Source organism: Anas acuta, chromosome 1, assembly GCF_963932015.1.
Source record: "Anas acuta chromosome 1, bAnaAcu1.1, whole genome shotgun sequence".
Lineage (NCBI taxonomy): Eukaryota > Metazoa > Chordata > Aves > Anseriformes > Anatidae > Anas > Anas acuta.
In genome coordinates, this window is record NC_088979.1 from 176,079,727 (window position 1) to 176,105,100 (window position 25,374).

The 25,374-nt window shown below is 35.3% G+C and overlaps 1 protein-coding gene and 1 long non-coding RNA gene across 6 annotated transcripts in view; one reads left to right on the top strand and one right to left on the bottom strand.

Annotated features, from left to right (window-relative positions):
• Positions 1-25,374, bottom strand: part of IMMP2L (inner mitochondrial membrane peptidase subunit 2) — a 474,976-nt gene that overhangs the window by 281,051 nt on the left and 168,551 nt on the right. The window lies entirely within an intron of this gene.
• Positions 2,289-24,414, top strand: LOC137849646 (uncharacterized). The gene is made up of 3 exons (XR_011092004.1): positions 2,289-2,940; positions 4,298-4,443; positions 24,286-24,414. It is a non-coding gene; the product is annotated as an uncharacterized lncRNA (long non-coding RNA).

Consider the following 25,374-nt stretch of genomic DNA (forward strand, 5'->3'; position numbering starts at 1 on the left):
CAGTATGAGATACCCAAGTGTTCAAAAGAATTGGAGTCTGATCAAACTGTCTTTCCAGCACTAGTCCCAAAACATCGCTAATCACTTCATGATTTCCGGCATTTCACTATTTTACCATGTAAGCAAGTGAATTTTACAACACTGTAATACAGAAGTACAATTAAATGTTCCATCTCTAATTTTGATAAGAAATTCAGAAAACAGGACTGTGATCAGTGGATACACAACCTTGAACACCAGGAAATTAAATTATTTTCTAAAGTAAAGTTAAAAAAAAAAAAAAATCAAAAATGAAAGTGCCAGCTCCCTCATCCTGCACAGAAAAATGCACAAATTTATGTCTATCAAGGTAAAAGCTTACTGAACACCTTTTTCATTCCTAAACAAAATATCAAGAACTACTGTATTTCATACACACACAAAACCTGATTTGCTTTAGATGAAAGCTTCTTATAAACTACATGCAACTTGGAAAAACATCTGGCTAATATGCAATTACTTATTTCACATGTATTGTTAGATTCAACATGAACATTGCAGCAAAAATAGCTCTTATATTTACAGTCAGTTGAGCTGCCATGAAACATCTTTCTTTTTTTTTTCCTAGATATCAGTATCACATGATGACATAAAATTTCCGTACAAGTAAAGGACAAAAAGCAGGAAAGAAAGAATGTCAGTATTAGAAAAGAATCAACTATAATTACATTAGAGGATGGAGATTATTTTTTTTTTCCAAGATCGGAGAGTTTGAAAAGGCAATGGCTAACAACATGGCTAACAACAACTGCCTTAATTACTAATCTAAAATGGAATGCTCCACACAACTCTTACCTTCTCTAGCACTGAAAAGGATGCTACAAACATTGAACTAGTCTTTGGAAATTATTTCAGTAAAATTAACCTCAAAAAGGTATGAATACAGTGATATAAGTTTAGCTATCAATATAAAACTAAATAACAGACACATTAAAAAATGAAATCCACAGAAGAAGCAATTTCGTGAAACTTTTTCAGGCTTGGAATCAAAATTAACTTAAGCCAGAAGCAGACATTATCCTGGAGAGAGAGAAGTTCAAGCCCAACAAAATTTTATAAATCTCCCTAAATCTTTTTTTTTTTTGTGTGTGTGTGTTCTGATTTAGTGACATGCAATGGCAGCATAATACAACAGAGTACAACAGAGGTTCAGGAGAACAGTATTGGAAAAAAAAACAAACAAAAAAACAGTATGTATGACCATCAAGATGACACAAACAGATGAGAATGTTTGTTTGTTGCTGAGGATGGGTCTCAACCAGCCCTTTGAATTTTTTTTTTTTTGTATTTATTTTATTTATATTCACAAAATGACTATGCTGTTGCTTAATCACCATACACACTATTCTTACCATGAAACCAGTACAATCTTTTGTATAACAAGGGAAATTAATGTGAATTTCCTGCTAAGGAGAACGTACCTTTTAGTTTAAATGACTCAGTTAAAGAAAACCATTCAAACAGTTTCTAAATATATATAGCAGATTCTAATTCATAGCACATGCATTACATAGCCGATGCACTGGGGAAACACACCCATATTTACCAAACAATATACATCTAATTTATTCTCGCTTTCCTCTGATGATTACCATTTATACCCCATCAAATACATTTTTATTAGTTCTCTCTATGTGTGTGTAAGTACTTATGGAGTCAGATGCAGCTTGCAGCTTCAATCTGACCAGGGAGCTTCCCAGGTGTAATGTATCTGCTAAAGGCCCCTTACTTTATCACTGCCAAGATAATCCGCGCTTACTGCAATTCAACCTGGAAAAGAAGGCAGGAACCACAAGCAAGGAGATGTTATTTTATATCTGAATAATTCTCCTCATTACAATGATGCCTTTTGTTCTGTATCCACATGCCCACATGACAGGAAAGGAAAAATTAAACCCTAATGTGTTTATAATTTTGTGCCTTTTGAATTCCTTAAAGGTATCTTTATTCTTGTGATTCCAGAAACAGTAATAAGCACGATTCAATTGCTTTCCTTGTATTTTTCATTTTTACACTTCTCCGGAGAACATTTATTCATCAGTCGACCAAATGACATAGTTGTAGCTTTTAAACCCTCTCTTCTCAAGAAAATCTCTCCACGTATTCATCATTCCATCTTTCTGTAGTCATAGTAATTTTAATTTGGTTAGGAATTCTTAGGGCATCCCAGCTTACTACTTCTGTTCATCTGTTACTGATGAGCTTTATATCCCATTAGACTACCTGTTCACCTTGGCTTTTTTCTGGAGTTCTTCAGTCTTCCATCATATTAACTCATTTGAATCATTCAATATTACACGTGAAATTCATCTCCTCTTCAATAGCACCATTCCTAAACAGCTCAAATCTTAGAACAATATATTAATTTACTATATTGTCATACTAAAAAGGACCCTTCATTCTTACTCCTTCATTAATCTCATCTCTCCAGTCTTACCTTTGAATTACTACCACGGTATCTGAATACCATCTGCACAAAATCAATAGCAATCAGGCAATTTTAATGGAGTCTGTCACATTTACTGAGGAATACTTAAGGTGTCACTTAGCCTTACAAGGGGATATGGTCTGTTATTTTTCTCAAATGTCATAATTTAGATCTACTCTGTCTCTTCTAGAAGATTATAATCTGCATAACTCAATTTTTTTTGATTTGTAATAATCTCATAATACTCAGTTTTTCATAATGTTTTATTATTTGAAATGTGCATACTCATACAATTCCTGCTGGCCTGCCAGCTACATCTGGCAAAAAGACAAGTCTCTGTTTATCTGCTCTGGCTACATCTATAGATATTCAAATAACTGTTTTTTTCCTAATGAAGAAAAGGGATTTGGAGCATCAAAGGAAACGTTTTTGACTAAGAAACAAGGAATTATGACTGAAACTATTCTGCAGCAGTAAGTAACACCAAATCAGTACTCTGATCATAAACTAAGCCCATCACTATTGTTCAATTCTGCCACAGCAATTTATAATACAAAATAAGATACAGTATGTCATATACCAGTGTCATGATTAGAACAATAAATTTTAGAACTGCAAATGATGTATACCTCTCTTTTATTTTATAGAACAGCTAAATGAGAAAAAGCATTTGAAGAAGGAAATAAATCATGTGTGAAATTCTTGTGAGAAAACAATCTACTTGCTTCCACAACGTATGTTATTGTTAAACTGCCTAATCAATTACAGGAAGCAAAAGGTGACCCCGGTTTACAGCTGTCACATTTTGATTAAGCCAAAATATGAGATAAATCCTTCCTAGATGCTTATTAAATTTCACCTATGTTAGATGTTTGCTAGCTTTATTTCCTGAAAACTTTTCGTAAATCGCATGCTTTTATTATAGGCTTTTACACGGTTAAATTAAGTGCACTATAAATATTTTAATTATATCACTAAAACAAATGTTACCAAGTAAAAAAAAAATAAAGAAAAGGAAAAAAAAAAAAAAAGAAAAGAAAAGAAACATTTGTTCCTTTTACCTAAATTTACTGTCAATGAATCATAGAATGATTTTCAGTGCTAAGGCCCTGTGGAGATCATCCTGCTCAAACCATTGTTAACTTCATAGTTTGATAAGGCCATTCAGGGCCTTCCCTAGACAAACTCTGAAATATTTATGCATTTCTTGTATCACATCTTCTTTGAATTGTCCTACATTATCATTTTTTAATTTTTCAGGCTATCTTGGACCATTGATCACAGGATTTTTCCTACACTTTTCCTACAGAAAGAAAAAAAGAATTCTTCTCCTTGATAGAGAGAATATAAAAATATTATAGGACACAGTCTAGTTTTATAAAAACAGCTGAGGAATTATTTATTTTTTAGGTTATCAAGTGGTAAAAACTAAAGAGCAATATGGCTATTTTTACAACCACAGATCTCACAGTATTTCAGGGAAAGTTACCCTTCAGATCAATTCTCCAAAAAGCTACTTTAGCCAAATAGATTCAGCTCCAGTAGAGATGTTTCTGTTACTGAATTAGGTAACCCAGCTCAGATCACAGTAGCAATTAAAACACTAAATCCAACAGAATGTTCATGTGCTCTATTAGCACTTCATGAGTGAAGGCAAGTGAGTAGTAACAGAGATTGAAATATTCAGGGGGGAAATAAAGATAGATGAACCTAAAACATAACATCCATGTTTAAAATGCCCAGGATCCAAAAGAGTGGAATACATTTGGGACTTACTCTTAAGAGATTAGACCTTCTCAAGCATACTCATTTCTCTGCTTTTTTTTCCAGTGGGAAAAGCAAATATCTTGGATACTCAATAACTTAATCCACATAATTTGCTGACATTGCCCAACTACTTGTCTGGGCTTCCTCAGAAGGAAATCTAAGCATTCAAGAGGATAGTGGACACAACCTGCACCAAGGACCCAACAAAGGTACACATCAGTGGATCATAACTGTAGGATATACAACAGGTACAGATGTTTTCCTGCCTTTTGACTCCATGCCAATTGAAAATGGACCATTTTCAGACCTGAGGGGAAGTTTGAAGTGGCATGGACATGTTTTTGCAGCATTGCAATGTTATCTTATAACATTGCCTTATAGACCTGAGCTATTTCTGCATGGAAATGGATGATAGTCTTACAACAGTACTAATGCATTTTCAAAATGACATGACATTACTAACATAATCTAGTCTAACCTCCTGCAAATCACACCACTTCAGTTCCTGAGGCAACGTACTGTTGATCTAGAGCATACACATTATTTGATAAAATTAAAATACGCAGGACCTGCTTTTGCAATGTTATAATGCGGGGTCAAAATAACACAATACAATAAGGGTTGAAATTTTAGTTTAACTGATTGATGCAATGTTATGAAGAAAGAACTAACTTAATGACCTCCAAACAGTGTCTGGCATTATTTGTTACTTGAAACACAGCAAAACCTTTCACTGAATAAATTCGGGGGGAAAAAAAAAAAAAAAAAAAAGACAGCATATCTGTTGAAGAAAACAAATTAAGATTTGTATCTAGAAGGGTGACTTAGAAAAAAAATAACCAAAACTTAATTTCGACTTCTACTGTTTGAAAGTATTACCTCCCCATATACAAAGAATTGATTTGTGTTTTGTCTAAGACATCACTTAGACACCACAGAAAATGTTGAAAGACATTTTCCCTTTGCAGGGACTATTTAATTTAGTGGGCAAGCTCATAGAAAACCTTTATTAGATAGCAGTTTGTTTGAAAGACTGACAAACAGAATCAAGGACATCCATTATCAGCAGAAAATTCCCTTGCTTATTTCTGTCAGACTTTATTTATTTATTTATTTATTTATTTATTTATTTTTGGTCTCCTCACAATTCACTCATTTTACTTTCAAACTCTTTTTTCATCCAATACAACTTCATTAAATGAAAACATGTGCTGGGAAGTAAAAAACATTTATGCTGTAAGATAATAAAATCAACTAAAGTTTACTTTTTTGTCTTTATAGTAGGAACTTTGTAGGTTTATATATATATATATATATATATAAAGGAAGTGAAAGAAAAACTAGGAAGGAGCTGTTTCTGTGAAAAAAACAGTTTCAGGCTTCTGTCGGAGAAGATGCTTTCTTCTACTCGTTTCCTCTACCTGAACTGTTGGTCTTCCTCTTCAGCATTCTACACTCATCTAGCTGTAAGTCTAAATTCCCTACGGGTCCATTAAGGATGTTGCTAGGCAAACAGTCCGGCAGCAACTGTAAAACAGGAGGCTTGGATGGGAGCCAGTTCTGTAGGTCACTACACTGTAAACCTTCACATCATTAGAGAAGACACTAGTCTTGCTAACTGCATCTATTACTGCTATTGTTTCATTTCTCTGAAAAGCTGAAGTTACTCATACTACGCTAAGTTTCCACGAACAGGTATTTCTAAAGCAAAGGCATTCTAGGAGAATATAATTCTCTACTTTTCACATGTTTTAATACTATCTATCAAGTGTTTAAAAATAATGCAGTCATAAACAGGTTAAACATGTGCAATTGCCATGCAATGAACTTCTAACTTATTATCTTGAAAGGTACATACAACTTAACGGAGCACTTACCCCTGAGTGAACAGTGTGTATTGTACTTTCTTTCTTTTCTTTATTTTAATGACGGTAAATCAAAGCAGACCTATTCACAGAAAATTAGCCAGCTACCACATTATCTGATCCAGAGACGTGCTATCTCTTAGACTGAAGTAATGTTTCTATGCTGCAATCTATCATTACCCTGAAACTGAGCATATAAACTCTTCAGAGCAATCTTTGTATTAATTCAAACAGAACACTATTTAAGCATAGCAAACTGCAGAATCCTGCTGCTGTGAATACACTGCACTACCATGTGGAAGAATCACTGCCCCAGTGAGTTGTTCAGAAATAAACAAATATGGTCTCAGAAACTAGAAAACTTCAGTGTCAGATCCATGAGGAAAAAGTATTGCTAGGACATATATGTTAAGGTTTCTTCTTTAGTTACTAGTTTGACATTGAATCAATTCTGAGCTGAAGAAACAATGTGAAACAGAGCAAAATAAAAAATTTTCCTCTGTGAAGTTTATATCTTTAGTGGAAAAAATAGTGTGTTAAAGTGCATGTTAGTGGAACTCTGTCCTGACAAAAAAAAAAATTCATCCAGAAAACAAAGCACTCATGATACCAGCTAGTTCTATGTCCTTGTTTGTTCATTATCAGCAACATTTTTAACTTTTATGGTAACAGAAGTACATCAATAATCTCCAGCCTTTATGTTTTCAGATACAAGAAAAAGAAAAATGGTTTTGGATATAGGAATTGGAAATGCATAACTTGAAAGATCACCCCGTCAAAGGTACAGAGATTTAAGCAATGACACTAATGCCAGGCATTTCTCATCACTACCAAGTGCAAGGAAAATAGCAGCAACATCTTTTACAGTTAAGCCCTAGATAATCCTCCACACCCCCTAATTTGTTGGTCCTCATTTGATTTTCAATCTTTAACAAAATACTGTGTATATATTTACTTCTCCAGAAGTGGGGGAAAAAAAAATCAAGCAGGGAAATGGATTTTTATAACATTCCTATCATCTTTAAAGAGGGTTTAGAATTTGTCTACTTATCCTGTCAACTCTTGAGGAAAAACATCCCCAAAGTGATCAGCATTATTTAAGATCTCTGATACATATGTTTGGGCTTGAACAGGCAAGACAGTAACTTCTAGTTTTACCAACAACTTCCTTGTGTTATTCAGGCTTCTTTTGACTGGAGCTGAGGATTAGGTTAGATTCAAGGAAATTCTTTAATCCACCTACCCTATGTATATAAACAGAGGTGCCAGAAGGGCTCATTAAAGAACCCCTTTTTACAAAACACTGTATGCTTTAAAAAGCCTACTGATACTGACGTGTTTTTCAACAGTTCTTAAAAGCTTGGCATTACAAATTGCATTCAAAAGACAAAGATAAGGTAGCAGGTACTAGTAAAAGCTATGTTAGTAAAAGCCTCAGAACCATTAGCAGATTCTTAAAACTGAACATGCTCGTTAGTTTAATAGTAATTCCGTTAACGAAAAAAAAAAAGAAAAAAAAAAAGAAAAAAAAAAAAGAAGACATGATTTACATGTTGTGAGGGAAAAGCAACATAGCATGTCTCTTAATGTGCACGTAACAGACACAACCACCAAACTGAGTGGTGCACTGTTGGTTTTGTTTCTTTTGCAGACAAATGCCTGAACCCTCAAGGCACCCAGCAGCTTAATGTCCCCACCTGCCCCACCATCCCTGCCCATGGTCCCATTTCACCTCAGTCTGCAGCCATCATTCCCCACAGCAGTGATTCTGTAGGCAGATGATCCCAGCTTCGCCACCTGAAAGGACTTTGGACCCATGGTGTAGCCTTGTCTCCAGCTCTTTCTCTGGTCCCATCACTTTTTGCTGATGATGAGACTCCTGGGATGGCCCCTGGGCCTGGACCTTAGCTGTGCATGGGGCTACCAAAGGACTCCCATACCAACCCTGAGCTCTGCCCCCATGTTTGCACCCTTTCAGTGGTTTACACCCTTCCTTATCTTCCCCATGGAGCCAACCTGCTCTTGCTACTCTCCAACAGTAGATGGAGGAACATGTTTGCATTCATTCATTCACAATTTTATACAAATGCTGAAGGCTTTGCTCTGCAGGCCTGGACATGGGGTAGATCTTCCCTGGCTACACGGGTAGTTTAGAAAGTTCATATGCAATCAGCTAAATGTAGGTGTCCATCTGGAACTGAACCAGGCACTATTTTCTTATTTGTGCACTTGGGCACTGAAATACTTTGTTAAACCTAGCCAACAATTATTGGCTAATTCACATTTTTTAACTGACTAAATAATACAAAATTCTCCAAGTTCCCTGATATTTTTCCTTAATTCACAGAGCTACTTGCTTCATTAATATTCTTGTCTCCACTGTTACAGCATCACAAAAAAACACCTCATAAACATGAATTCATGAACAGAAGTTAGGAGATAAAACATGGCAGTCCGTGTTGTCAGAACCTGAATATACTGAGCAACCTGTGGAGCACGTCTTCCCTGAAAATACTAGTAACTAAGGAATTAAATAATCCATTTTTGCAGACATGAAGTCTACATTTTTTGATACACATTTAATACGCATAGACAAAACCCGTATCACGAATTCTTTGAAAATTGTTTTCTGCTTGTGTGTGCATCACAGGGGTGCCTAAGGTTGTTCTAAATGGGTTGGCTCAGTTGCTGAGATAGCATAGCCATGCTAGCATAAACCCTGCATAAGGTATTCCAACCATTAGTTGTAACACATTTTTTAAGATAACAGTATATTTAGAAATTGTTTTCGAAAGGCCATATGAACCTAAAGAATCTCAGCTGCCTTAAAAAGACAATCTCATCTTGGACCACAACAAGGGCAGGAAGGAACATGATTTGGACTTGTGTAAAGAAATGGCCATATCTTCTCTAGCCAAAAAAAAAAAAAAAAAAGGCATACTTTAAAAGAGCATAATAGATGAGAGCCTTTGGATGCTATGCTAAAACAGTAAATGAAGTATACTGCTGTTGTCTAGTGTTGTCTAGTGGTTAGGTATGCTGCCTAAAAAATTATAGGAAAAATAGCTTTCAAACAACAGCTAAATGCACTCATCTAATCAGTGACATGTACAATGACTTTTATCATGCACCTCCTATTTCTAAAACAATCTTTATGAGAGTTTAGAATAGTTATACATTTTACATGAAACCAAAACCTAGTATTTTCAAAATATAACAGATCATAGATGTATTAAAACAAGAATAAAGTATTTAAAAATGTTTAAACCAAACACAAGTGTATCCTATAAAATGTCATAAATGGCCCCATCCTTTAAAAAAAAAAATCCTCTGCATATACTACAAAGCAATTCCATGGAAACTGAAAGAAAAACAACCCTATACCACACACACTTGTCTTGAAATTTACAAACTACATCATGTTCTAAAGAATAGTCTCTATTCTTTAACTGCATTTTTGAACAAATATCTAAATACTTCCCCATCATTCACAATCAAATCAAGAATAAACACAAATTTGTTTACTCTGTCTGCCCACCAAAGGAGCAGAAAACACGCACTATTCATTACTGATTGCACAGCAAAATTGTATCTTGCTCCTGTTCATAACAGGACAAATTCAAATCTTCATTTCACAAAGGTGAATTGAAGGGATAAGCCCATCAGTAAATGCTTTTACTTATAGATGTAGCTCTGAAAATCACAGAAATTAACATGAGTTAAAGTAGGATAACTGTAACGATGTTTTATAAATTTCAAATCTCACCATAAATGAGCTAAAATTAAATTCTGATTGCTATATGAAATGATAAAATTGGCATACCAAATAGGAGTTCTTTTTTAATCTGTGTTTGTTTTTATTTGGGGGAGTATTCGGTGTTTTGTTTTTTAAACAACAATTTTTATGTTTACAAATTTCCATATTTAGTATAATGAAAATGTAGCAAACATATTTATTTGTAAAGCCTTGAGGTCATCCTGACTTTGCCAGCTGCAAGAGAAACTTTATCCAAGCAAAAACTGAAGTGCTTTTAAATGTAAAATGTGTTCGCTTTCACATGAACAATCAGCCTGCAGGTAAAAAATGTCTGCCATGGACTCAAACAATAGTGGTGGGATTTCTAGCTCTCTTTTCTGAATATTTGTAACTAACATTGTTGATCAGAAGTCCACTGAGTATCACAATGAACCGTACTATAATATGTGACAATAGGATGCCATTTGGCTTTTTTCTGTCACCCCCCTCCCTCCCCCCTTTTTTCTTTTAATACTTTAAGCCAGAGGCATTTCCTCTCGCAGCTGATATGAAGATGGCTAATTTATATTCCCTGTAAGAGAAGAAGGCGGTGAGGATGGGAAGGGGACATGTAGAATAATGGTATCACATTGCCTAAAGATGGGTTTTGGCCTGCAAACATTAAGATATTTTACAACAGTTGCCACCATCACCATGAACATTGCTGCCTTGGACTGAGTATTTCTGAAATTGAAAATGGAGTGGCACCATCAGTGAGGAGAAAGTGTAGATAAAAGCTTACAAATTTTCTAACTTTACTGACAATATCCAAAAGTGCAGTCTTTCTGGAAAAAGAGAACAGTTAGAGGCAGAAGGAGAATATATAGCCATTATGTACTGACACGTTTTCCTTGTTTTCTGTGCTCAAAACCTGAACATCACAGGATATTACATTTCCAGTTTTGTGTCACTGTAATACTTCAATCTGTAATGATGTAAATATATTTTTATATCATTTAAAACCCTGTTAACCTGCCAGCATAGCACAGAAATTTTTGGTGTACTTGTATGTTAGGCTTCACAGATTTAGACCATCTGGGGGGCTTGGGAAGTTTTTTTGAACTCCAACAAAAATATAATCTAAGGTTTTCTTAAGCATTTGTTAATCTTAAACTCAGGACTTCTTCACTTGTTAGTCCATATTTTACCATCTATCTAGTTGGTTGAATAAATTCTTTAAATTAATTATTTCAGCCATAGGTATTTGCCTTCTGTTATTTATGATATTAAAAAATTTAAGAAACACTAATCACTGACTCAAAAATTTACTCAGATGATTACTAAATCCAGGAATTTGTACAGTTCCATTAAAACTAAGATAAAAAATGAAAATACACGATGAAAATGTAGTGTGTAAGTAAACTGCTAAAAATACTTAAGAATGTTTTTTTAAAATATATGCCTTCATCTCTGGACACCAGCCTTCCTTTAACTCTTTTGTTCCACCTAGTCAAACCTAATGTTGGGAAACAAATCACTAAGAACTGATTCGCCCAGGCAGAAACACACTACATGGATGAGTGTGTGTTTCACCAGAGTAAATTCAGGGCTATTTATGTAATACCAAGGTACAAATTCCACAAAAGATGAATATTTTCTCACCATTGATGAGACTGAGGATAGCACGTAATTTTATTCTGGATCTCCTTTATGCACTTCTATTATTCAAGCAAGTATTAAATATTCAAGTATATTTAATTTCTGCATAGCTGAGAAAGTCACACACAGATGGAAATTAAGGAACTGGAAAGAAACAATAAAATATCAAAGATACACTCAGGTTAGATCACAATATTCTATGGAAGATCTTTGTATTCTATACAATATGTAAAAAAAAAATCTCTTTCTACTAGGTCAACATTTTCACTGACTTCAGTGAGATAGCATTTCATCCTGAAAAACTACTGTTAAAAGAATATACAGTCCCATGTCTAAGTAGCCCAAGTTCTACCCACAGATCAATTTCCCCTTCAATAGCATTCCCTATTAGTCATGCCTCCTATCCTAGCCATCAGTAAAAGTGTCAGAAACATTTCAGTTAATCTGCCAAAGTAATTCAAAATTGGATGCCTCCTACCAAACCCGTCCAATTCTTCATGCTCTCCAGCCACATGCTTTGCAGCCCAAACAGGCCTCAGCTTCCCAGTCCAGCCACTCCACAACACACAGATCTACATTTGCACTTAAAAAGCTGATTTCACACACAGCTTAGACCATATGAAAAATGAACTGTTTAACCTTTTGGTAGAAGGTATTGGCAGCTCTGTAAGAAAGTTTATTCTGCTTGAACTATGAGTATTACAACTTTACCAGAAATCAATTTGCAAGCAAGACTTCAAAAAACTGCTGCTACACAGGAATGCATAAGGGAAAATGCCATCATTTGGCTAGTGTACTCTTATTCTGTTCACTCACTACGATTTTTTCAGTGGTTACACTGAACCCAACTGCTTTTTAATAAATAACTTGAGTATTCAGAATCTTCATTTGAAGATGAGTTCAGTTACAAAGTTTTTTTTTTAAAAAAAAAAAAAAAGGTTAAATATACTTAGTATTTCTGCATTACAAAACTGACTCTAGTCTACATTTAGCTATAGAAGAAGTAAAATAGAAGTATAGCAGCATACATACAGGAATAGTCAATAGCCGGCTGAATATGAGCTAGCAGTGTGCTCAGGTGGCCAAGAAGGCCAACAGCATCCTGGCTTGTATCAGGAATAGGATGACGAGCAGGACTAGGGAAGTGGTTGTCTCTCTGTAGTCTGGTGAGGCCGCACCAGACTACGTATTGTGTTCAGTTTTGGGTCCCTCACTACAAGAAGTACATCAAGTCTCTGGAGTGAGTCCAGAGGAGGGCTATGAAGCTGTTGAAGGGTCTAGAAAATATGTCTTATGAGGAGTGGTTGAGGAAAATGGGGTTATTTAGCCTGGAGAAAAGGAAGGCTCAGGGGAGACCTTATTACTCCCTACAACTACCCCAAAAGAGGTTGTAGCGGGGTGGGGATTGGTCTCTTCTACCAAGCAACAAGTGATAAGACAAGAGCAAATGGCTTCAACTTCCACCAGGAGAGGTCTAGGTTGGATTTTAGGAAAAATTTCTTCACTGAAGTGGCTGTGAGGCATTGGGTCAGGCTGCCCAGGGAAGTGGTTGAGTCACCATAGCTGAAGGTATTTAAAAGATGTGCAGATGTGCTTAGGGACGTGGTTTAGCAATAGACTTGGCAGTGTTAGGTTAACAGTTGGACTTGATGATCTTAGAGGTCTTTTCCAACAAAAAAGATTCTATGATCTAGTCAGACTGCCATTTGTCTGACTTAAGGTACCAGAAAATTACTCCTGTAGCCACGAACATCCCTATCCTGGAAATCTCAAAACTAGTTTTGGTAATTCATTCTAGATACTCTGCAGATAAGGATCTACAGTTGCTATGCTTTTAATAAATTCCATGAGAATCAGAGTTTCAAATTAAACATTTTCCCAGTGTTTGCAACCCAATCACCAGTGTTAAATTAATACATGCCAAGGAGAAAATAGTGTGAAATTAAAGTTTCATAGCAAGGAAAAAGAAACTCCAGTATTCTATTTTCATTTTCCAATCTGAAATAAATATAAATAGAAAAAAAAAAAAACACAACACAAAATAATTAACATACAGCATAACAAAATATATGTTTGGCTTTTAAAGCTATTTCCTCACTCATACTTTAATTTTATTCTTAAAACTGGAAAACAACAATATTATTTTGATATTATTTAGTGATATACTATGTACTGTATCAAGTACTACAATACTCTTACTGACAGAGACAAGACTCCAGGGGTCGCCAATAAAGAGAAAATTTGCAGTATGTTCTATCTATAAAAGTAAAATCAAAGAGAATATTTTATATGCTCAGAAATAACTTCTTAACACTTTGCACAAAAGCAAAACAGTCTAAGTGTATATCTTTTAAGCTTATAATGATTTTTGGCCAGTGTAGGTAGTTTTCTGAGAACATCTTAAAACTAATATATTAAGTCACTTTATTAGAAGTGGGTAAAACTACAATCAGAGTAACAGTTAAGGGTAGTAAATTATGCATATTTTTATTAGGTTACTACTTCTGACATTATATGGGGCACTGTATTTAAATAAATTATTATATATATGCATTTTTAGGGAGCTACAACATTAAAGTAAAACAGGAAACTAAAATAGGAAACCCTGAATTAAATTCTCATGACACCTCTCTACCACTGTCATTCAAAATTCCCTTCTTGTGACAGAGAATTTGTAATTTTTTTTAATACATAATCCATGAGATATATATACCTGATATAAAGTATTTTCACTCTTTTCTATACAGTGCTCCAATATGATTCTTATTATTCTATTTGACTGAAGACAAATATTTTAAAAAACTTTAAACCACCACCTGAAAAATGCATAGTTTTGTATTTGAGATGCAACATACTTGTTAAAGCTGACTACTCAACATTTGCAACAGTAAAGAGCTGTTCTCCTTTTAAAGCCTTCTCTTTCTTTTAAATGAGGCCTTTTAGTTTGAAGTAACCTCAAGCACAAAAGACACGAGTGAAGATCCCTAGAATAAACCACTTTCTCCAAATCGTTTCAAGTTCTCTCATGATTTCTATCCTGGCTCACTTATCATGTTATTAATATTAAAATGTGTTTCAGCTTCCAAGAAGAGAATCTTTGAAGCAACCTAATAAATCAGGACAGTTTGGGGAAAGTATATGCTATCAAGTTTGCAAGAGCAGTAAACAGTTGTGAAGTAGTTCTGTATGTTAAGACAAAATTTCAAATCATCTTATATGGTGGATAAGAAGATAAAGCTAAAGTCCTTTCTGACATTAATCAAGAGTTTTAGTTTTGCAATTAATATCAAGTAAAATTAGTTAAGTCGGGTAGCAGAAGATGATGAACCTGAGATTCCTTAACTGTGTTTCAAATATACCTTGGGAATTACGTGTATATTCACCATTCCTTTTTTTTAACTGGCAACACTAACTGAAGGTCAGATGATAATATTCCTATACGGATAACATTAATTTTAGTGAACCGTTCTATGGTTTCATGATTCCGCGATTCAATGGTTGTCTCTGATTTTTTTTTTCTTTTTTTCCATCAACTGATATTCTCTGGGAAAAAGCAAATCAAAATATCAGAACACTGTGAGTCAAACATGCTAAATAAAGTGAAGTTACATCATCCTCATAAATAACTTCTTGGTTTTCAAAGATCTTCCTGGAAAAAATGTCAAAGAAAAATATTAAAACAGTTAAAATCGAGTTACTGGAGAAAGGTTTTTTCCAGCCACAAGTAGCAAGTTTTAAATACATCTTTCACTGATGCAGAATACTGAATTCTATCAAATAAACTTAAACAAATCAAATAATCATTTCAAGGTTCCAGTCCACTTCAGCTACCATACCTATGTCTTCCTTTACAATTAAGAGTACAGCTTGCTTTAGAAAAAATAATGGTTTTGCTCATAACTCAGCAGAAAGGAGTCTTGCTTCAAGGCTAGGTATTAGGCATCAGAACAATATTAATAACAATACAAATATGATAGGCATATCCATCAGCCTTCTAATAGTTGGTGGGCTGGAGAAAGAAAATCTAGGAAACACAGGCACTTTACTGATCAGCTAATATATAAACTAGGCAATTGTATGTTCATTTACTGCATTAATAATTCAAATTATTTTATCTGAAAAGACATCACATTCATTTTATGTTGTACAATCTAGTTGTTAGAAGACAAACTAAACAAGAATCTCAGATTTAATTAAAAAAAATTAATCCTCATTACAAAAAAAAAAAAAACAACAACAAAAAAAACAAACTACAGTTTTTTAAAAAGCCTCCTGTATCCTTCACTGTATCCTGAAAAATAAACATCAGAAAGAAAGCAAACAACCAAATTTGGGGGCATTTTATCACATGGTTTCCAAATTAAATTCAGCGTTCTTGCAAATGAATGGTTGAATGGCTCTGGTATACAGTTTTCTCTCAGTGAGCAGAAAGGAACAACAGCTTCTAATTCATGCCTTGTTGTTACTGCTTTTATGGACTGACTCTAACAAATATCAAACCAAATAATCATCTGTGTAAACACTTAAGCCAAACAGATGTTTAATCTCCATATGTTACAGGGCTGCAAAAGACAAAATACAGTTCAATAATCCGAAGCATAAAAAATCCCTAGAATACTTTTTTAAAGGACCATTAATGATTTCTTATCACTACTTATTGATAATTCTCTTTTAATTAAATTATCACCTGTAGAACTTTTAGCTGGATTGTATCTGCTGCTTGACTTAACACCCAGACTTGCTACATCAAGATTGCTGAAGAAAGTACAACACTTTAAAGGTCAAAGTATAGTCATAGTGTTCTGTGGGAGGGAGGAGAGAAGACTATGAAGTCTCATATTTTCTTGAGATGTAGAAGCAGATGTGACTTAGAGTGGAAACAGCATGGAGCAACTTCTCCCCCTCTCTGTGCTCTAGTTAAGTCTGCCCTGCAAATGCAACTGTTTTAAGAAATACGAAGTGGATATTTACACAGATAAGCACATTTTGGATGTAATGAGACAATGAAATAACTTCCATATTGTCCTTGTAAGGAAGCTAGGAAAAATGTTTTGAAGACTAATATTAAAAAATAAACAAAAATAATCAAACAAACAAACAAAAAAAGCATGTTAACAAGGATAAACCACCTTTTAAAAAGCAAAACTAAAGAAAGGTTATTTCCCTGTCTTTACCTCCAAAATAATGCTCTCTTCCATGCATTAGGACTTAAATACACCTGCAACCTATTGCTAGGTAAATCCAGGAAAAAAAGAACATAAGAATCGATTTAAAAAATGAATTGACAAGGTTGGGGGAAAAAAAAAAAAAAAAGGTACAGAAAAGACTGCAAGCTAATATACAGATTTCATGCTGACATTAATATCTGAATGCCTACCTGAACACCGAGCAGCAATTTGCTCAACCTTTTCAGTTCTGGCTCCCTATACTACCAGTACAAAATGACAGATAATCATGCAGCAACATATAAGAACACACCTCTTTACAACGCATACTAGCAATCTAGCTGTACGGCGATTTTTTCCCCACTTATTTAAATTTATTCCTAAAACATCCTCCTAATACTTGAACTGGATGCTTGAAGTGCTATATTTTCACACATCTGACCAGAGTTATGTTCAGCCATCATCAAAGATGGCCATTACTCAGGCTGTCAGGCAGCAAAGTAAAGGCAACAAAATATGGCAGGAGGAAAGCAGATCTGCAGCATCACGCTCCCCAAGGAGCACACAGTGCCAGCGGTCATTAAGCTAGCTGGCTGGTAATGGGGCACACGCTCGTGTGGCTGCTCTCAGCTCCTCCTTCCATAGCCTGATGGTCACAGGGGCAGACTGAAGCAGCTCACACCTCCCCTTCTAATCAGTGTCCCTGTATGGCTCATGGGGACATTTGCGGAGGCTAGGACACGGGCAAGCAAACTGGCTGACTGCTGGGGCAGGGAGTTCATTTAAAAGAGGCCATCATGCCAAGGGGCAAGGGAGAGAGGACAGAAAAAAAGCAGCTGTTCTGCTTCATCAAAAATTTACAATTCATTAGATGAAGGCAAAATAAAGCATTTTATCTCTGCTCTCGAGGGGGCAGAATTCAATTTTTCCAACACTGCTGAGTAGCACTAAAATGTGACACACCTAAACTAATGAAGTCAAGAAAACTGTTGCATTTTTAAAACACACATTATCTACACTTGGCTAACATCCTATTCAGTGATACTTTGTATCACTTTATAATTACAGACCTATAAAATCTCCATTAAATTCACACCAGTAAACATTTCTTTGAACTGCGTGAAATAAAGCATTGTGATGTATGCTGTTCTCAGCATTTATTATAGGTATTAGAAATACATTCAGTAGACCAGATTACAAAAAAAAATGTCATAATTCCACAAAAATCAAAGTAACAGCACCCTTAATTGCCTCAGATCAATAAAGGAAAAATGGTAACAAATTCAATTAAAAATATATTAAACAAATGTATTTTAGATGGCAACTCCCCACCTTTATTTTAGTGCATATTTCCTTGAGTTTCATGAACTTGTTAATTTTACATCAGAAGCTGTGGGATATAAAGTACAGTCATTGCCTATGGATTGCCTATATAGGCTAAAAGGGAAACATAGCAAAAAACAAGGAAAGGGAAGAAAAACATCATACTTTTTGGAGGGTATTAGATGTTTTCTTAAGCATTACTTTTCACAAAAGTCCTATTTAAAAAGTAAAAAAAAATGCCCTCTGTAGATGAGAAGCACATAAATGGCTGATGCTTAAAACACTGAATATTTAAAACATTCCTGGAAAGTCCTGATAAATGATAGGGATCATCTGTGAGTGTCACATCTTTCTCTCTCTCTCTTCTACTTTAGAGACCTTGGAGCCTGATCTTTTAATCTCTGTATGCCACCATAGGGCCCCATGACAAGCATGGCGATCCATCCAGACAGCAGCTAGTTGTAAATTAATACGAACAAAGACAAGCAGAGGACTTGAGAAACTTGCTTGAATCTTTTTGTGACTGGGGCAAAGAAAACCTTTCTTTTTGTACTTTCCTTGAACAGACACAGACAGATGTTCTAATTTCCCAGAGAATGTCAAGTCCACAGATCCATCATCATTGTACCATACTCACAAGCTACAAAATTTCAAAAGTTCTAGCAGATCTTTCTCTGATATGCTCTGTCCATTAAAATATTCAAAACATACAAGTTGGAATAGCAAGACTTTGTGTAGAGGGAATGCCTGGAATCAAAAATGCCTGTGGACTCCTCACATGTGGAATTCTCTTCGTGCTATTATCAATGGCAGATGACAACTTCTAACTTCCAAATTCACTTTAAAATTAAGGAATTATTTCCCTTTTTTTAAGACCATGCTAAATTATATTTTAAAATCAGAGCAAAAGCCACATATGAGAATACTATGTGCAAAGGTAAAAACATATATGATTATTTAGAGAAACACACACACATTCAACCAGTGAAGGACCTGTAACTACCCAGTAACAATATTTTTGCAAAATCATAATTTAATAGCACAGTACAAATATTGAACATTGCATATTCAACCTTCAAGAGGAAATATTCACAAACAATTTGGTTATATTGTTTTAGAAAATACATGTAGGGAAAATAATGAGTTAAACAATTGGTATATTTCACAATCAAGAAAAGAAACTGTATTTGAAAGAGACAAGTTTTCCTGAATTTCCTAAAAAAAACTATCCTAAAAGTCCAAATATATTCTGTAAGTAATCTTACCTTTTAAAAAGATTTATCTCTGAAATCAGTGGATATTATTCTGCACAGGTTTTCAACAGCCTATGTATAAAAAGTTTTGTCATGGTGGCATGACAGGCTCGGCTGCAAGCTTCAGTTTCTTAGTTCATGAACAAGTATCTTGGATGTAGGTCACAGAAGACTGATGTGTTCAAGGTAACACATATCTAAGTACTGCTGTACTGCTGTTGGCTATTTTATGGAGCAACCATGGCATCAGTTCCAGTACAGGAGGGCCATTTTGCTCTTCCATCTAAACCAATGCAACCAAACAACCAATGCAATTGAAGATAGAAAGGGTCAGACACTATAGCGTTGTTAGCAACCCAAAGCATTATGGTATGTAACACAGAATCATAGAATTATTAAGGTTGGAAAAGACCTTCAAGATCATCTGGTCCAAGAGCTGCCCAGCCACCAATACCACCCACTAAACCATGCCTCTAAGCACCATGTCCAACCTTTCCTTAAACACCCCCAAGGATGGGGACTCCACCACCTCCCTGGGCAACACTTTCCAAGGCCTAACCACTTTCTGAGAAGAAATGTCTCCTCATTTCCAACCTGAACCTCCCCGGCACAACTTGAAGCCATTCCCTCTAGTGCTTTCACTAGTTACCTATGAGAAGAGGCTGACCCCCAGCTCCCCCACAGCTTCCTTTCAGGTAGTTGTAGAGAGCAGTAAGTTCTCCCCTGAGCCTCCGCTTCCCCAGACTGAACAACCCCAGTCCCCTCAGAGAATACAGTCTCCTTGCCCTTGACAGTATGCATATTGAACCACTGAATCGCAGGGTATCTTCTTACTGGTAGGAGAAGAAAGGAACTCCTCTTATGAGTATAAAAAATATTTCTTTTTCTTTTTTTTTTAAGGATAATTTTTAATTAAATTAAAATGCTTCCAATTTATGTAATTACCCTAAAATACCAACAAGTAGTGGTAGTATTTGATTTGGATGAATACCTTCATAAGGACATATATAATTCATGCTATAGCTGAAAAAATAACTCCACTATAAAATATATATATTCAATGTACATATATAATTCAGTTTTCCAAGTGTAAATATTGCAACAAGACATTTTAACACTGATTGCTGCTCTAATAATGTACCAAACACCAGCTTGGAAATCAAACATTTACAAGAATACAATTAAAATGAAAGTCCCACTCCCAAAATAAAAAATGTGTGATAAATAAATGAATTTATAAAGTATTCCTGCTGCCTTTGTCCAGTTCTTTTTTCCCCATATGGTATATTATTTGTCATATGGAAGCTGCAAAAATACCCTTTTACAGAATAAATTAGAAAAATGAAGCATAAACAATAAAGCCTGCTCAGCAGTCATGTTTTCCAGAGCTCTGTAGGGTAGCTGCAGGAATTTTCCATGCTGTGAGTGTTAATGAGACCCTCCATAGGCACCATTAATACATAAAAGCAATCACCTATAACTCACCTTTTCAAATCTGTACTTCTTGATTTTAGTAACTGGAGGCAAAATAGAAAACAACATGCAAATACTATCCTCATTTACTGATATGCAGCCATTAGCAAAATGGGGTTGACAACAAATAAGTTAGTGTAGTACATAAATGCTTCGAGAATCAAGCGGATTCCAGAAGCACTTGGAGAATATGCAGGATTTTGAAGCCTACAAAACTGTCTCTAAGCATATGGTTTTCCGGATGGAAAAAAACATACTTATAGAAATTACTAATTAGCTAAAAGTGGCTCGATTGAGGATGCTTACATACTTGTAATGGAATGGCTAGCTGACCAAACTCAGTAATGACAGTATTCTGGCATGAAGAAATTTTATAGTTTATCTCCAAGTCATGGTTAATCTTTTATAATATTTAGTTAAACGAAAGGAAAAAAAAAATCCACAGGGATGCTGTGGAAGTACTGGATAACAGTTGCCAACATGAGGCCATTGTCACGAACCAGCAGCTCCCACAAGCAAGTTTCCAAATCAGGCACTGGACTTCAGCCAAAGAGAGCTCCAGCAGCTTGTGGAGGACCTCAGGCTGCTGTTAGCAGGTACACCACTTCTGAGCTGCCAACCTCCGGGCACACGCATGTCTGGGGTCTGTCAGTCCCTTATATTTAACAAATTCTCAAATCAGTTCATTCTACCTAAAACGAGGAGCTTAGGATATTACTTGCTATAGTTAGTGTCAAAAATGTGAAACTATAACATGCTTGAGAACTATCCTTCACTCTGGTCTGGGTTCAAAGTGATTCTTTTGTTCTAGTTACTGGCAAGTTTCTATACAATTTGGACATATACCTAGAAACGAGACACTTTTTTTTTTTTTTTTTTTTTTTTTTTAAATGAGACCCACCCCTTCCACAAAATGGACTCTGACTTTCAAAGTGGTGAAAGGTTGGCTCAGGTCTCCCTTTCTCAGCTGCATTTCTGTCTCTGCTGATGTAAATTAACCCTTGGGTTTTCCACAGTTCTCATTACCAACAGCTGGTTCAGGTAGGACATCCAGTACCAATCTAGTGCTTTTTGGTAAAATGATATATACTGTCTTGTAAAACTATTTTTTTCAACAGCACGATTTGCTGCATAAGCCCAAGCACACAACCTGGGCTGCAGTTCTAAGCTGAACTTGAAAAAACATATCAAAGCTATCCCTCAAAGGCAGTTTTGCTGGATGTTAGGTCTGCCCCTTGCCTTTACTTTTGCTAGGTGATACCCATCAGGCCCTTCACTGAGTAATTTCAGCATGCTAAATTGGCAAAAGGATTTTTTTTAGGTGGCCAGGTTAGCTTACTGATGCCTGGTATGCTCCAACAGCTCAGTCAGCATCTTACGAGACCTGAAACCCTTCTTTTTTTTAAAAAAAAAAAAAAAAAAAAAGGACAAGTGGACTTGGTAAGTGGCAGAGTGAAGGAAGACAGCATCAGGGAGTTAAACAGGCTTGGTTGCTAGCACACTTGTTTAGACAATAAAATGCATGTCCTGAGTGTATTTCACTTTCAGAGACATGAAAAATCGGTGTGGCTGTACATGAAGTTTTCATCCTTAAATAAAATGTGACTTCAGAAATACTCATTGTACAAACACACAACTAGGAAAATAAGAAATGCATCTCACTAATAGCTCCTCAAAGAACCAGAACATGATGATGGACAAACCTGAGAATGATAATTTATTAGAGATAAATGATCTATAAATGTGACTTGCTAGAACAGGGAGTACCATAAGAATAGCCATTTTCATCTAGGAATAAAATTTCTTTTGCTTCTAATTTTAGACTGGACTATCACCAGCAAGCAGTCACATACCGCTATTTGGTAGCTGAGTTAGTGGTTCACACAACTGAAATATCATTTTCTCTCATCTGGATTCCATCAAATAACTCAGGAAAAAAGTAAATTCCATCACTGTTCATGTTCCCAGACAGCACCGGCTGAACTGCAGTTTTCAAAGGCGGAAAGCTTTCTACACTATCCCAGTGGCATGCTAAACCACTATGTCAATTACTATTGTAATCTACATCATCTACTACAACATCTCTCTCTCTTTCTTTCTTTTATTTATTTATTTTTATTCCTTTCTCTCTATTTTTAATGAAAAAGTGAAATACTGCCATTGCCTGCCAGACAGGAAATTATCTCAACATTAGGGACAAGCAAAATTGCACTAACACTCACTAAAAAGAGCATAGCTATTTTATGATTTTTTTCTTATTGCTTATAGACATTTGCTGTATAGACATTAGACTGAACCACTAAATAAGCAAAGTTCAAAATGATCCAGAGCACAGAAAAGTCAAGGCAAAACGCTTTAACGTATTTAAAATTAAATGTCTGCCACAAACTCCCATTTCAAAACAACTTTGAATTACTGTCAACATCAGTTGTACAACTGTTATTGCAATGAGAAGCTCATTGCCGCAGCATGCTTTAACATCCAGAAGTCTGAAGAGTTACAAAAGGGGTCACCGGGATTAATGGAGGGTGGATATTAAATTAGATCGAGGTATTAAACAAAACAATACAAATGCAGCCTGTGGCTCAGTCACTGGGATCTTATCTCTTGGAAGCCCAGTGCGCCAGAAGAAGAAACACATGCTTCTCCCTCCATATGTTATAGCTTGGGCTGACTATGAGAGTTTGTTCTGTTTTTAAATACTGTTTATGTCATCATTCTGTCAAGAAAACTCCTTATTTCTTAAAACCCACTTACCCCAGGGAAAAAATAAAAGAGACACTGACAAAAATAAACATGTGAAGTTCATAAAGTGCCACATTCAGGATATTTTCCTTTTTAGTTATGTTGGGTTTTCATTGATTGTTGTGATACGGCACAAATAAATGGATGTCCTGCGAGTAGTAGACTTTTTTTTTTCCCTGTAACAGACCCAGCAAATAACGTTCCACATATTGTGACACCAAATGTGCTGGTGCTCTTCAACTCTTCTAACACTGTTTCAAAGAATTAGACATCAAAGGTTGTTTTTCTCAAACCAAATTTTGCACAGATATAAACTGCTATGGTAGATTAACCTCAACATGCCAAGCTATATACATGAATCATTAGATTTTATTTAATGGCCGTTTCTAAACATCAGATTTCAGCAAGGACTATGCTGATAACTCTTTTCCTCTAATCACCCACTGAATTTATTTGAACTCATTTTCTGGTAATTTGTCAAAATAAAGAATGACACCAGAATTTAGCAACTTTATGCTAAATTACACACCTGTTTCATACCTAAGAATGCACACCTGTTCAATACCTAAGAATGCTGACCATGGGACTATATTACTTATGTTCCAAGAAAGCATTTTAGGATGAACATCTCAGGACTTTGAGCCTAAAATTGCCACTGATAGCAATATATGTTTACTCTCCTTCCATTCACAGCCACATAATATAAATTTTAAAGATCAGAAAGTTTATCAGAAAGAAATTTTAAAGATCTTCACTTAAATTACAGCTTCTGTGATGGACATGACCTGCTTCATTATGTGTTCTTAATTGCCTATTTTGTCTCTTCAAGCAGAGCGAGTCAGGTAAAACCATATGGAACGAAGAGGAGATTGTGCCTTCATAGTGACCAACCAAGCTCCAAAGAAAAGAAGTCCCCAAATGGAGCAAGGGATGGTGAGCAGTGCCAAGGGGGGCAGAGCTTATCCAACCTGGAGGAGACAGAAAGAAAATTAAGGATCAGAGTTTTCTAGTTCTCTGTATCCCAGAAAACCATGTGGTGGTTAAAACCAAGCATGGGATGAAGAATGTGCTAGCAAGGACTCATTGTGCAGGAACAGAGCAATGTAAACCTTGTTTATTCTGTTCTGCCCAACCTAGCCACATGTGGTGTTGCTATTATTTTTTATTTGTTTGTTTTTCTATCTTAAAAATAATTATCTTGTATAAACTGTTTTTCTGAGTTTAAAAACCTTATGGTCTTTTACAGGAGCTCCCCATACAGAGAAGTTCAAATGAGATTCTCTTCAAAGCTCTGGCCTTCTCCGGGAACCATGACAGCTTGCTACAATTCCAAAAGGAAAGCTTATTTCATTAACATTTCAATATTAAACTTTTATAAATTTTGTAGATTTACAATTTATAGAAATACAATTTATGGAGATGTGCTTTATATAAAGATTTATAACATCTATAAAGAGAACTTTATAGATCTATAAAATTTACAGGCATATCTTTTAATGTTAAATCAGGAAAGACTCCATTTATTTACCCAAAACCTAACGCTTATGTCAGCTGCACTTAGCAGGGAGAATGATTTTCAGCTAATATTAAAGTTTTTTGCCCAGTTGGAATTATGTCTATATCTGACTTAAAGCATCAATCCTGAATCACAAAAAGAAGACAGTCATCCAAGTTCCTATTATATTCAAATGAGATATTACATAAAAGTTATCATTATGGTAAGTTATAAGGTCATGATTACTCTCTCTAGACAAGATATCACGGAGATGGAGAAGAACCAACATGAATGTCACCAGAAAGTTAAACATAGGGGCAACAATATTCTGCACGTCCCACTCAAATATACACATCAAACATAGCTTCTAAAAATGACAAATATAAGAAGGAGTGAATAAATCTGTTGTTCATTGAGTAACTGGAA